Source organism: Anomalospiza imberbis, chromosome 1 (assembly GCF_031753505.1).
Source record: "Anomalospiza imberbis isolate Cuckoo-Finch-1a 21T00152 chromosome 1, ASM3175350v1, whole genome shotgun sequence".
Taxonomy (NCBI): Eukaryota; Metazoa; Chordata; class Aves; order Passeriformes; family Viduidae; genus Anomalospiza; species Anomalospiza imberbis.
In genome coordinates this window covers 59,921,063-59,935,998 of record NC_089681.1, presented here as the reverse complement: position 1 = coordinate 59,935,998, position 14,936 = coordinate 59,921,063, and positions in this window count along the sequence as shown.

Below are 14,936 nucleotides of genomic sequence, written 5' to 3'. Positions count from 1 at the left end.
CTCATGTCTTGCTGGGCTCTGGGCAGACAGCTGCAGTTTTGCTCCTGCCACACATCCCCAGTGGGCAGTGGTCTCGAGTAGGTAACGTTTTGTGTTTGTTTGCTTGCGTTTTTCTGTGGAAAACCACCCAGGAGTCGATTGTAATTCTAAGCTGGAAGACATCCAAAACATAATAAGATAGAGACTGGGAGAAGCTGGTAAAACAAATGAAAACACCCTAAGATTAGTTATGCCACAGGCTAATAATTCTGAGGTTAGAGAGAAGTGTTGCATTCCTTCAAATCAGGTGTATGCATTCAGTAGTCTCTACTAGTAGGTGGCTGTGAGTTTGCCGGCCCCACGCTGGGCAACTCCCTGAGGGCTCCCCTGGCAGGGGGAAACCCTCTTGAAGCAGTTCTTTGTTAGGAAAAGCAGACGCACAGGACTTTTTTGGTCTTCAGGTTCTTGTTTTATTGTTATCTTATCAAGACTTCAGCACACTGTCTGCACTCAGGCCTTACATGCGTGAAAACAGCACAAAATGGCTAACAAACTCGCGCTGCAAGGTCTTTTTAAGTGTAATCTAAAAGTAAACTACACAATTAAGGAGTGACACCTAGATTATTTCCCTTTCTAACCCAATAACTGGCCCCTAAAGGTCTGCAATGTGGAGTTTTCTGCCCAATTACAAGATACCACCCAAACCGAGGAAGGAGAAGGAAGAAGAAAGAAGAAAGGAACTTGAGACAACACCCTGTATCCTCCATCTTGTACCCATCTACAATATGCTAAAAATCCTAAAATCTAAATTTCTCATCCATGTGACAGACTAAACTACTCTCTACAATCCCTACAATCTATTTTGCACCTTTGTGGTCTCTCTTGTGGAGGGATATCTCTTTTGTGCAGGGATATCATTTCCCCTGCCCTGGGTTCCCACAGGTGGCTATTCAAGATTTTAAGGTTGAATGCGAGTTACTGTTTTTTGGACAAGGAGTGTTATACCAGTCAGGGAGAATAAAGGGTCTTAATTATTTATTTATTTTCACCTTAATTTATTGTTTATTTATGATTAATTATTTTCAGTGATCCTAAGGTCTAACCTGTCTCTGGGAAGTCTGATGTTGTGTGATGAATCCAGATGTTCTGTGTCCTTCCCAAAGCAGAAAAAGCCTGAAATGTGCAAGAAGGTTACCACAAAATGCGTCACACAAACATAGATCTTCTGAATTATAGGTTAACATAAAATACAACACTTCAGTAAGCCCTAATAGTAAAACCATGTCAAGACATATCAATCAGTGTGATATAAATGAAAAAAATTACACTATTCCACTGTGATCATTCTGTGAAACTTCTCTGAAGTAGAATAAAGCAAATGCTCATATGTCTCTTCCTCGCAACTTAAAATAAAGGAGTATAATATTGCTGTGTTTATAAAACGCTATTGACCTGCTTTTTAGAAGTCAAATTTGTAAGTGGTGTAGAACTTGAATATATGTGAAAAAGACAATAGGCAAATGAGTCATCCCTGAAGGATTTTTGTTTATTCTGTATCTCAAGCCCTAAACCTCATTGGTTCACAGAAGTATTTCATTTAGTGTTTCCATGCCTTTGTTTCATGTTCCAGAAGATGGCAGTAGTCCCATAGTATCTTATGGATATATAACAGCTATTTTGTCTCTATACAGATTGCTTTTTTTCTGCTGACTTTCTCTATTTTACTACTTAAGGGGTAAATATTCATTAGCATTACTGCAGTGCCAACATACAGTTTGTACCCAAATTTTCTTAGCACCCATTCAGAATTTGCTTTTAAAAAAACTGATTTCTAAATAAAACTAAAATTAAAAAAAAGCATTTCTATTAAAATGCCTCATTTAAGGCCATGTAAAAAGACATTTCAATACTGTGCATCTGCTACTCCATTCTAGGGAGATATTAATGTCTGTTCTGTCTTAGGCTGGAGAGCAGAAATGCATTATTAAGGTAATGATAGTTAAAACAGGTTTAATTGCAGCCCTGAGCAATCAGAAAACATAAACTTTCCAGCAAATATTATCTGTGCCTGCTGTTGCATAAACTGAGGTACAATGAAAAGCTTTTTTATTTTCATATTTGTGCTGCTAATTCTCCATTTAACCAGAAATCTTGTATTTGGCATTCTCTAAGACTCCATAAAGTCAAACCATAACACAATAAAAGCGTTAGGTCCCCTTTTTGAAAAAAAATGTAGTGTATTACACTGTAGTTGCAGCTGAAGCTGAAGATATAAATCTTCAGAACCTGATGCCGGGTGGTAACTGCAAAAGATGGTATCTGTAAATGTCTGTAGGCAGCAGCACCGTGTTTTGGAGATCACTGGTATGGCATGAGGCTTAGTGTGACTACAAATGCCATCAGAGGGAGCACAAGAATATGGATGGCTTGTTTCCAATGACACTGCCTGCTGCCTTTATGGTCTCTTGCTTACTGCAGAGGCTCCTGAGTTGCATGTGCCTTACTTAGCTCACAATACTGTCTCTGGTGCATCAAAGCCCCAACGAGAGCTGCCTCTGTGTGTTCCACTGAGACTATGCCCTGTCTCTTTGTCTACATTTTCTCAGCACTTTACACAAAAAAAGACTTGAGTTTGATTGGAACATTTGGATCTTACTTGATTAAATGTAATATATTACTTTAACACCATCTCCAGTATTCCTGAAGATCACTTCCTTCCTGAGTGTCTTTCAGAGTCTGTAGTTTCTATTTCTTTTAATCTATGAGCCAGCCATTCATTCCATTGTGATTAATACATTTTTGCCCTGCTTGCTGTGCAAACTGCAAAATACATGGAAGTGATTTTGGGGACAATAGATGAATTGTAAAGCAGCAATTGTGAAATTACCATGGTGAAACCCTAGCAAGTTTTTCTCCTCTCTTCTTGTTTCTCTTCCTCTTTCTCTGTTCTCTGAACTCAGTTGAGTTCCTGTCATGATGACCTGAGACTACTTCAAGGATGAGTAAAGAACGATTTAATCAATCAATTATTTCTCTTGACCTTGTTTCTGAAAGAAAAAGGAAAATGCCTTCAGAATAATTTAAAATACTTCCCCTGTAACTTCAGCTGCCTGTAGCTGAATACGTCTTCATTATTTTTGGAAAAATGACTGAAAGGCCCAGTTTCCCTCTCCAAATCCTCTTGAATGCCTACTGCAGCCCTGAACTGCAGTAAGGAGGATGCAAGGCATTAGAGACTCGTGCAAAGTCATGAGAGAAAGATGAACCCAGTTTCAAAACTTCAAGAGTTTCAGGTCCCTAAACTGTTACCAAAAGATGAAGATTATCTGGTGAGAGATGACTTTACACCCTGTGCCTATGACAAGCCATAATTTACTTCATTAATCACCATTTTTAAAGAAAGGAAAAATTGCTTCAGGGTCAGAAGCTGATGGTGACTGGTTTAAGTTGGACTTGAAACCACCTCTGATGCAACTGAATGTGGCCCTGTGGCTCTGGCAGAAGGAGCTGCTGCATGTGTGAGGTGGCAGTTTCAGAGACAGGAAAGGCATTGTGTTCTATGACAAAGCTGCTAAAGAAAAAAATGAGAACAACAAGACAGAAGCAAGGGAGCACAATTAAGCATTCACCCATGTATTTAGATCGACTAATGAAGGCTCTGCAGCAGCACAAGACCTTAAAAATCACCTAGTTCCAATGGCCCTGCCATGGGCGGGGACACCTTTACTAGACCAGGCTGCTCAGAGCCCCATTTCTGATGTCTTTGTTGCTGGTGTAGTGGCTGAATAACTGCTGAAATTTCCTGTATTCCTTACGAGCAGGAAAAAGACTGTACCCTTTTATGATGCTGCAGGGAGCTACAGAGGGGTTCTGGTCACGAGGAAAGTTATAGAGAAAATCTTCCTGGAAGTCATGTACAAGTACAAGAAGAAAAAGAATGTGATTGGGAACATCCTAATTTCCTTAACTAAAGGCAAGTGTGACCTATCAACCTGATGACCTTCTGTGGGGCAGGGACAGGTTCTGGTGACTGAAGGACAGGAGTAGCTGTTTTCTCACCTTGGCCCTAAGAAGAAATTTTTACAGTTTCACAAAATTACCTTACAACCAAATTGCTGAAATACAATTTTTGATAGGTGGATGGAAAATCATCTGGCTTGCCAGACACCAAGGGCTGCAGCCTGTGGCATGAACTCTTACTAGCAGCCAGCCCCTAGTGGTATCCCTCACAGGTTAATATTGGCACCAGATCTAAATCTAAATATTTAGACATCTTATGAAGGGCCTGGACAATGGGATGTAGCACAATCTCAGCATGTTCACAGCTACCAAATTGCAAGTAGCAGTGGATAGGCAGAAGAGCAAGGCTGATGCAAAAAGAGATAAATGTCATAAGAAATGTCAAAAGTTAATGCGTGGTCCTGCATCTGGAATAGGCCAATCCTATGCAAGAGAACAGGCTGGGGTCAGCTGGCTGGAAAGCAATTTCACAGAGGAGGTCCTGGTTGACAGCAAGTTGAGCATGAGCCAAGTGTGCCCTTGCAGCAATGAAAGCCAGCTGCATCCTGATATGTGTGAGCATAAGCATGGCCCTCATTGCTTGCAAGCTCACTTGCTATCCCCTGCTATCACTTTCCAAGCTGGGGAGTGGTTCTTCCCTTCTGTTAGGCATTTGAAGTCCCCTCTGAAGTATTGCCTGCAGTTCAGCTCCCCAGACCAAGAAAAAATGAAGCAAGTCTAGTAGGTAGGTGCATTTAATATTACTCCTATGTAATTTCCTTTTTCTCTATAATAAATGTCTCATGTAGAAGTGCAGCAGAGGTAATTCTGAAATCCATTGGGAATTAGTAGATAACATCTACATTTGAATCTAGTTGTATAATAATAAGAATAGAAGAACTCTCTGCTGTTTTTAACCAACCTGCAACACCTAGAAATGCCAGTATTCTCTGTTAAACACCTAAGTCTTATTTTTTTTATTGCAAATTTCAAGTACAGCCAAGAACGCACCAGCCTGGTCAGTAAAGAAATATGGAGATTCTTAGTTCTTCCTCCAGAGCAGGAGTTCAGGGTTTGCATTGAAGACCCACACACTAATATGAGCACAGTGCAAGGATAAGGGGACAAAGAGGCACATCGTGAAAGTGAGGTGCTTCCAGCAGTAGCAAGCTGGAGAGCACACTGTGGCTGATACGTACAGTCCATTAAATACATCAAATTCCTCAAGAGTAATGCTATGGCACAGTCATAACTAAAACCAAATTGATTTTGATACATGCTTGGAGAGAAATTATAGGTATTTATGGTATTTAATACCTATAGGTATTATAGGTATTTATAGGTTTACTATAATTAATTGGGTTAGTTCACATGAATTCAAGTTCTTCAAGTGTGTCTACAAGAACCCAGAGTTGTGTTTGGAAAATGTGGCACTTTGGTTGAATGGCTGCACTTGTAGAACCTTGGCTCATAAAGCTAGGGGAGGACAGATGCAGGATTTGTGAAACTCCCATGGCAAACTAATCTCACATGCACGTTGATTCAAGTTGATTGTTGCTGATTTTACAGTTATATTCTCTTCCTATAACACCTTCTAGGGCTTTTCTGAGATAACTGAATCTTAAAATCCATACTGGGGATGAGGAACAGTAAATACTACTGTTATTTCCTTCCTAGCACTTTGTTATTTTCCTTAAATGAGCTGGCATTGGTGCTGAGTGACAAAATATAATCCATGTAAAACACATTGATGATTAAGTTGCAAAAAGTTAGAAAAGCTCTTTTCCCCTTTTGCTTTTGGCAATCTACTTAATTTAGAGGTGAAAAAGCCTAATATGAAACTCCATGTTGTCCCATGTTGTCTTGGATGCTTTCTTTTACCTTGTAGAGTAGCCTTCATAAAGCAGCACAACTAACAAAATGAAGTGATAATAGTTGAATTTACACTTATTTTCTGATAAACACATGCAACTTTTTGAAATTTCATACTTACTGGGCTTAGACATTGCAGTATTTTGCTTTGTCATAAAAAAAAAAGAGCCAAGGGAATGCTTCTTTCTTCTTGTCACACTGTCTGTGTGTACATATTTATAGCAATAAACCAAAAATTTTGAGGGAAGCCATGCCATGTATCCAAAGGGACTGACATTTTCTGCTCAACAGCTTCTCCAAACCACTGCAGCATGGACATTTTTACCAGGAGAAGATTTTTATTAAACGAAGTACATACAAGTGTGTCTGAAACTCTTTGATGTATGTCCTTCAAAATTGTTTCATTTTTCCTGTATGAAATATATTTTTCCCATGCATGCTGAATTGTTGCAGTTAAATATTTCTCTTGAGCCACTTAACTTTTATCTTTGCTTTCCCTCTGCTCAGGAAAATGAAGTAGGGCTAGTTCATAGAATCTATATTCTCCCTACACAATTAAAGCAGCAAAACAGATTTAGAGGTGAGGAAAAAGGGGGATTATCTGGGACTTCCATCAAGGCAAGTTATCAAACAGTAGCTAGGACAAGGGAAAAAGAAAATTGATAACTTTAGGCAGCTGTTCCCTTTTTGCTAGTTTAATGACACCTGTGGTATTCAATTTTCTTAGCACTTCATCTGTGGTTCAAGGAAAACACAGGATAGGACTGCATCCAGCACAACAAACCTTCCAATACTTTTTTTTCCTGTGAAGTGACATCAAAGCTCACTGGTGTTATCAGAAACCCATGAGGTTATATTATCAGTATAATACATGCTCAAAGCAAAAACTAAAGTATTGATAGTCAACTAATACTTGGAATTTGCTAGTCTAGGAAACAAAATGTTCCCTAAAGAATACATCACAAAGGGAGCCGTGTGAGACTGCTACAGGATGGTGCTCTTGTGAAAGGGAAACAAACACATCAATGCACAGGATCTTAAACTTGGATTGCCACTGCCTTCTAATTCTGACCTGACTACATGTGTCTTCACAAATCACTTCACCTCCATTCCCAACACTCTGCTCACATTGCCATCAGAGGCTGTGAATTTTCTTTTGAGTGAAGGAGCTTATTAGAAGGAAGATGTCCATTTTCTGTAATTTTTTGTAGAAAGACAAGTAGCTGATGAAGCTGTCACCACTGATGGGTAATAACTATTTTATGGTGATAAACAACAGAGGAGAAGAAGTGAGAACAGAGCCAGGGGAAGACCTGAAAGGAACTTGTCGACAAGTGCTTTATATTTGACACTGTACCTTTGATTTAATGAGTCTGCTTACAAGCTTCTGTTTCAAAGTGTACTTGTGTTATTTACAGGAGTGAAGATGCAGTTTCAGGTTGAATCAGTTACAGAGCAGTGTTGATCAAAACACAGGAAAATGGTGGGAGCAGAGTACTCTGTGAGCCTGGCATTCACCAAAGCTCACAGCAATTTTTCTTGCTTATCATCAGCTCTGCTCCTTCTGGCTATCTTCTAGCTTGCAAGTTACACAAATAAGAATCCTGGACTTGTAAACAGAATTCTCAGACACACCCATTTTTGTTTTCTTTTATTTTCCTTTTTTCCCCCCCAATTGTTTTTTATCAAGCAACAATTTTTGCCTACAGTTACGGATTCAAACCTTTGAGAAATTTCTCTGTATTTGGGTGTTTCAACAAAGTATGCAATGCTAATATTGTTCCCTTAATTAATGAAAGCAAAGTCATTAGAGAGACAGACTTAAAATTGTATAACATGCAACAAGCTTCTGGTACAATAGATTTCATAAGAACTCAACAAATGAACAGTTTTGTTGTTTAAATGCATGTGCTAGTATGAACATAGGATCTTTGTTGTTTTACTTCTTCCTAGTCAGATGTAAGCACTGTGGAATATCATGGAGGGCTATAAGGCCACTCCGAGGGAACACTAGGATGAGTAAAGGAGGGGGATCACAGGTTACTGGCTTGTATTCTTCAGTATTTTCACTGATAACTTGGCTGACAAATCAAAGGTCACTCTTACTCAGCTAGTAAGCAATCTTTTGTTTCTTAATGATAAGCAATATCAAACTGGAAAAAAAACAACTTGGAATTGCAAACATCCTTGACTAAGTGGAGCTGAAATAAAATTTAATCCTTCACAACTTAAAAGAATGACCCATAGTCAAAAGATAAGCAAAATATAAATGCATATGTTCTTGTTGTCACTGTCTTTATAACCCTCAAATTACCAACCTACTATATGAAGAACTAACACTAAGTTAGTGATGGTTCTGTGTTTCTATGTCATACTTTTATTTGCAACATCAATAGGGTGGCAATAATTAACTAAGGATCCTTACATGAATCTAACTTCTAGCAGGTAGAACTAACCACTAGCTTCTGAGATATATTTAGGGTGCAGGTCCTTAAAGTTATCTGTCTCTGTGGCTTTCTTGGTGTCTCATCAGTATTGATAATGTCAGGTACCCAGAAATTGTGACTACAAGCACATTGGGTTGCAGATGTTTAGATGTAAAAATGTTCAGTGCACTAATTCTATTTGCAATCCTTTTATTCATAAGTAAATGGGTTTTCATTTCAAAGAAGTTAGAAAGAGAAAGCTATAGAGTTTGTATAATTGTTATGACAGCCAAGCAGCTGTTGATATGCTTGGTACAACTCCAGCAATATTCCTAAACTTCAAATAAAACCTGCTAAATCCTACTTTTAGTGCTTATGGACTTTGAAGTCTGAGAAATTCTAGTAAGATACATAATGTTTCAAGTCTTGCTCACTCCTTACTAATGAGACAATGTGGGGTCCAAAAATCTCTTCATAGCAGCATATCCTAGTAGTCTCTCTGAAAAAATGATTTCTGCTTCAACTACTGTGTAAGTTTTAACCTACATCAGCAGATTGATGGTTATAAATCCATATTTCTAGAAAGTTCCAGATCTAAATGACAGGCATGAGGAGAAGTACCTGCTCCTGTGGTGGCATTAACATCAACATGCATGCTTTTCCTGTTTCTTCCTCCACTTTGTAAAACATGCAACTTCCTTGTAAAATGACCTGAAAGCTTACTATTTCCTCCTAAATTTTATCTTTTTTTTTTTTTTTTTCTATAAGAAGTGTTCAATCTTCCATGTCTGAGTCACTCTTTATACTCAATGATTTTTTTGGGTCCCTTCCCATTCAGGATATTCTATGATTCTACGATTTTAGACAAAATATTTAGATGGACTCTCAGAAAGCTACACAGAAGAGCTGTGTCTTTACACATTTACTCAATATGTGATCTGTATTTTCTTTCAGTTACTCGGGTGGAAAAAAATTGTAGGGAGTGGTGATACCTTGAATTAATTTTAGTCATACAGGTTGGAAGAAACACAGGAGCTTTCAGTACAGCAACCTTTCTCCTAGCCTAAAAAAGAAATGAGTCCTCATCCCCAAATCTCATAAATGATTGGGGGTTTTTCCAAGCTACAGTAGTTTCATTTAAGAAATGCTTTTCTTACATCCTTAGACCATTGTAGTAATCACAGCATTGTTACCACTGCTGTAAGAGCAGTAGAAAGAGGTTCTGACTCCAAAATAACTGCAGAGGGCAGCATTATTTCGCTATTTAAATCCTCCAGTGACAGGGAAGATCAATGTCCCTTGAAACTTCCAAATAATATTTTATATGTAAATAATCCAGGGTTTGATAAACAACTTTAGCATGTATTGCCAAAAGCAAATGTGAGAGGATTGTGGGATACACTATTTCTTTAAAAAGTATGTAGCTACATTACATTAAAATGTTCAGATTCTGAATAGTGTGTTCTGTAAGAACTTATTTTGTTTGTGCTTAATTATAATACGTTACAAAACAGTGGCATTCACCCACATAAGCAAACTTCCAGTAAAGAAGAGCAGAAAAAATGCACTTCTCCATTCAACAGGCACCTGATGGCTTCCTCAGTCTTGCTCAGTAAACCGTTACTTTTCTAGGAGCCTTTACAGAGTCCTGCTGTATTTTGGAGAACTCATCCAACAAACCTTCCTTTCTGTTCTTATGGTCCTTTTTATTCCATTTAATCTGACTTTGACTTCTCTCTTTCATTACTGTCTGACCCTGCCTGCAGACTAGGTATTCTCTGGTTATTAGCATTAGAATATGTAGTTGCACATTTTTCAGTGCCATGCCTAATTGAATCTGCTCTTCCATTTCAGTAAAACAAAATGTTTCTGTTTATGTATGTACAGTGCTTGGTGTGTGTGTGTGTACGTTCACAGTGGTCCATCTGAACATGCTCTGAAGCTCACTCCTCCGAATGCTCACTTCTGTGGATTCAGATTGTTAAAGTCTGACAGGAAACCACCCTTTCTTCTGAGGACACTTCAAAACAGCTACTTGTAGCTGCCATATCTTCTCCGCTTTTAAGTCTTCCACTGAGAAATTTCAATTTTAGTTAATGTCTTTCATTTGAAAAAATCAGAAAGCAGACACTGAATCTTGCCACTAAACTGCAATTTTAAAAGCATGAACTGCACCAAAATAGATAGGTCTTCCCATCGTAACAAAGGACTCCAGTTCTCTGTCACATTTGCAGCACAAAAATGGGCTGTCTTTAGCCTCTGACTCTATTTGTTTAAAATTTATGGCACTCACCCATCTGCATTTCCTAGTTCACGGTATGTATGTATATGAAGAGAAAAAGAGAGGAAGAGAAATTCTTCCTAAAAAATATTTTAATAGAAAATTTCCCTGTTTAAAATAGTTGTTGATGCAGAATTTTACTTAGAATTTATTTATAAAAAGACTCCACAGATGCAAGCGGATGCTAACTGCCTGCTGCTACAGTAAGATGTCCTGCAGCCTAAATAATATGTCTAACCATGCCAGAACAGCCAGCAGCATGTGGACTAAAACTGCTTCATCCTGCACGCTGTGTAGAGACTGATTGCATTGGGACATGATGATGAGAATGGGAATGGATTTAAATGGCAGCCAGAAACTTCATATCACTGGGAAAGAAGACAGAGCTTTTCTACTTTCTAACTTTGTCACATGTCAACTACTAAAGTGTGGCCAACATGGAAGTTAAAATAATAAATAACAGTGCTATGATATTTGTTGCTGCTTTCCAAGCATTTTTCACAATGCATGTGGAAATGGATTTTTGGACTTGAGAGGATTAACTTTTTGTTTTCTAACAACATGTAAGACTGTTTGGAGTCTTGGATGTATGAGGTAGGGAAGTCCTTATCAATGTATATAGGCAATATATATGCTATTACTATGGTTTCATGGTAATAACATCACACTGCTGGGTATTTGTGTTAGGTTTGAAAGACACACAAACCAGGTAATTATTGTATTTCAACATAATTATTGTATTTCAACATTTCAAGAGTCCTGATAGACATAAAAGGTGCCTTCACAGTTACTATTTGATGGCAATAGTGATCTTGATGTCATTACAAGAAAGATTTAAGTGAAACATTTTTTCAAGAAAAAGATATATTCTGTATTTCACTAGGTAAACCCCAATATTTGTACAGAGACAAGTGTTTCAATGGATTATGGATTAAAAACTGCAACTTTGGGATTTTTTTTCTGATGAAGATATGACTCTTTTGATAAGGACAGGCAGTTGCTGCTCATTTTTTATCTTTTCCACAAAGCCAGATAGACTCTAAACATAATAACACACAGTTATTATATTATCACCATATGTTGTAATAAAATGATAATTGCAGTGTTATAAGAAGAAATGTAAAAATATGTCTTGTTATTTTTACTGTAGAGTAATTTCTGAAATGGTTTTGCCCAGTTTCATGTTACTGCTTCAAAAGATGAACCTAATTAAGGACTAGCTGATTAAACAGCTGACATAAATTGTAGGCAGAAGGAATATTCCTCCACAGCTTCCCTGGCAATCAGCTCTGTGAAGGGTTGACCCTGGTTGGACTCCAGGTTCCCAGCAAAGCCACTCTATCACTTGTCTTATCTCAGAAGAACAGGGGAGAGAAAATATAATGAAATGCTCATGGATTGAGATAAGGACAGGGAGACATCACTCACCAGTTACTGTCACAGGCAAAACAGACTTCACTTGGAAAAAGTAGTTTCATTAACTACCAGTCAAATGAGAGAAGGATAATGAGATTAAAAAACAAATCTTAAAGCCTCTTAATCCTACACTTCCCTTCTTTCCACTGCCCCTGAGTTCTACCCCTCCTTCCTGTCAGTGGCACAGGGGCACAGGGAGCACCACAGTGAAACATCTTTGGGCACGATACATTGCTCTTCAATTATTTTAGCACTGTTTAAGCCATTAACCATTTCAGTCTTGCACACCTCTCTGGGGGATATAGCATATGGAGCTATTCAGGATCTTATTATATGAGATGTATTGTCATAGAAATCCAGCTGCAAGGGAAGGTGTGAAAAGCTCCATTGCATGCATCAAAAAGGAAGCAGAATTTTAAAGCAGTAAATTCAGTAAATTAATCTGCATCCATGGTATGAATAGTGTGTGTCACACTGATAAGCAGTGGTGGAGCAGGAGCAGCATGAGGGTTGATGGACATGGTTAGTGAGTGTTCTGGTTTGAAATACGATTTATTAGGAAAAGTGAAAAAGAAAACAAAATACATGCAATAATACAAAAGAAAAGCCACTGACAGAGTCAGAATACAACCTGACATCCTTTTGGTCAGGGTGTTGGTAGCCGTCCAAATTGGAATGGCTGCAGTCCTCCTGGAAATCCAGCAGAAAAGCCTGAGTCTAGTGTCCCAAAAACCCAGATTATATCCAGTTAGGAATACTTGCCTCCTCCCTCTGGGAGGAGCATCTCACAATGGGATGTTACAGTTCTTATCAGTCATGCAGTGACATTCAATAGCCCATTATCAGCAGATGTCTCCCTGAGAGAGGATTGGTTGTGGAAGAGATAAGGAAAACTGCCCACTTAAGACAACTGCCATACAGATGGCAAATGGAATACCTCTTGCCTTTCAATCTGGGACAGTGAGTCAGTGTCAGAGGCAGAGCCATTGCACAGTGGCTGGGTGAACTCTGACTTCTCCGTTGCTAGAAGAGTAAAACACACACGATGTTCATGTCAGATGACAAATATGAGCCTCGTTCTGCTCCAAAACCTACTCTGTGAGATAACAGAGTGAAACCTGTAAGTAATTTCCCTCGTGGCGTCACTGGATGCCTTGCTATTGCCATTGCAATGAGACAAACCTTTTGTCCATGGGGATACAGTCACACGTGGCCTGTTTCTCTGTGGCTGAATTCACATCCCTCAGCTATATTGGCAAGATAAACTCAGAGGCTTTCAGGAATGCTGAAAGGTCTGCATACACCTTGGACAGGAAATACAATCATAGAATCATTTAGGTTGGAAAAGATGTCTTAGATAATCAAATCTAATCGTTAACTTAACACTGCTGTGTTCACCACTTAACCATGTCCTTAAGTGCTACATCTACACATATTTTAAATATCACCAGGAAAGCTGACTCTGCCTAGGGTAGCCTGTCCCAGCCCTTTCTATGAAGAAATTTTTCCTAATGTCCAAATTAAACCTCCCCTGATGCAACCTGAGGCTGTTTCCTCTTGTCCTGTCTCTTGTTATTTGGAAGAAGAGACTGACCTCCACCTGCCCATACCCTCGTTTCAGGCAGTTGAAGAGAGTGATAAGGTCCTCCCTGAGCTTGCTTTTCTCCAGGCTGAACATCCGCAGCTCCCTCAGCTACTCTCATAAGATTTTGCAGATATCTGTAGTCCCTAGGTATTTTGCATACCTTACTTATCTGCTATGAAGCAATTATTTTCAGTATGTTAGAGCAAATTTTTTCTGAGGTACAGCTGATCTCTCCAAAGATGTAAAAGAGCTGCTCTCCTTCCAATGTGTATTTTAGCTATCAGGCTATTCTTTTGTGGATAGACTAGATCCAGTTATTTAAAGTCAGTGTCTATGATGCCAGAAAACATCAGGATGGCATTTAAACCAGGAGTTTTTGAAAAATAAATACATACCAGAAGCTCAATTTAATAATTAGTCATCAGTAATCTTCTGAAATGGACCCCCATAATTTGCCATTTCATATAGAAATTAGTGCTCTTTGAAATGAAAAACAGGTAACTTTCATCTGCTGTGTAACCTCATAATTACTATGCAGAAAATAGAGAAATTAATGGGTTTGTAATAAAGAGTCTTAGTACCTAATATTTCAAATGACAGACATATATCATGACTGTATTACTGCTGTTTAAATGCCATTGGTGTGTAGGGCTAGTTGGAAAAATGTTTGCAGCTACAACCTTGTTATGGAAAAATGGAATGGAAATATTTCATAACTGGAAAGGTGAGCTAAGAATGCTGCCACCTAGGAGTGGCAGGTAGCCCTAAAGGCATTGGTTTAAATGTTGCAGCTGTGTAGGGAAAGAAAAACTTGCATTGGCAGAAATGAATGAAAAACAAACATCATTTGGAGAGGGAAGGAAACAATGACAATGACAACAAACTCAAATAAACACACCCAGCATATTGAAACACCCCTAATGGAAGTGTTCAGTTTCTCGTGGTTGCAGAGAGCGTGTAACAGCAACACATGAACAGAAAAGTGCTCTCCAAAATGACTCTAAATTTTGGGTGTTTCCTGATCCTTCCTTGGAGCTCATAAACCATGAGGGGAGGAGGCAAAAAATATCGTAGCTGTAGCCATCTCTTGCTAACACAAAATAATGTCTTTGCTACCAAAGGAGGAACTTCTGAAGGGTCTAAAGGCTGACCTGCAGGACTGGACAGCAGCACAGATGGGAAACTCAGAGCACTCTGACAGAGTTTAGCTCTGTAGAGCCAAGCAAAAAAGACCCAAAATTAATTACCTCCTCCAAGTTTTTATTTCCCAGTTCCAGAAAATTAACCTTGGAATTTTTTTAATAGACACTGAAGAAGATTTTATTGCATATATATATATATATAATTGATAACAGCGGAAAACTTCTAGATTTTATAG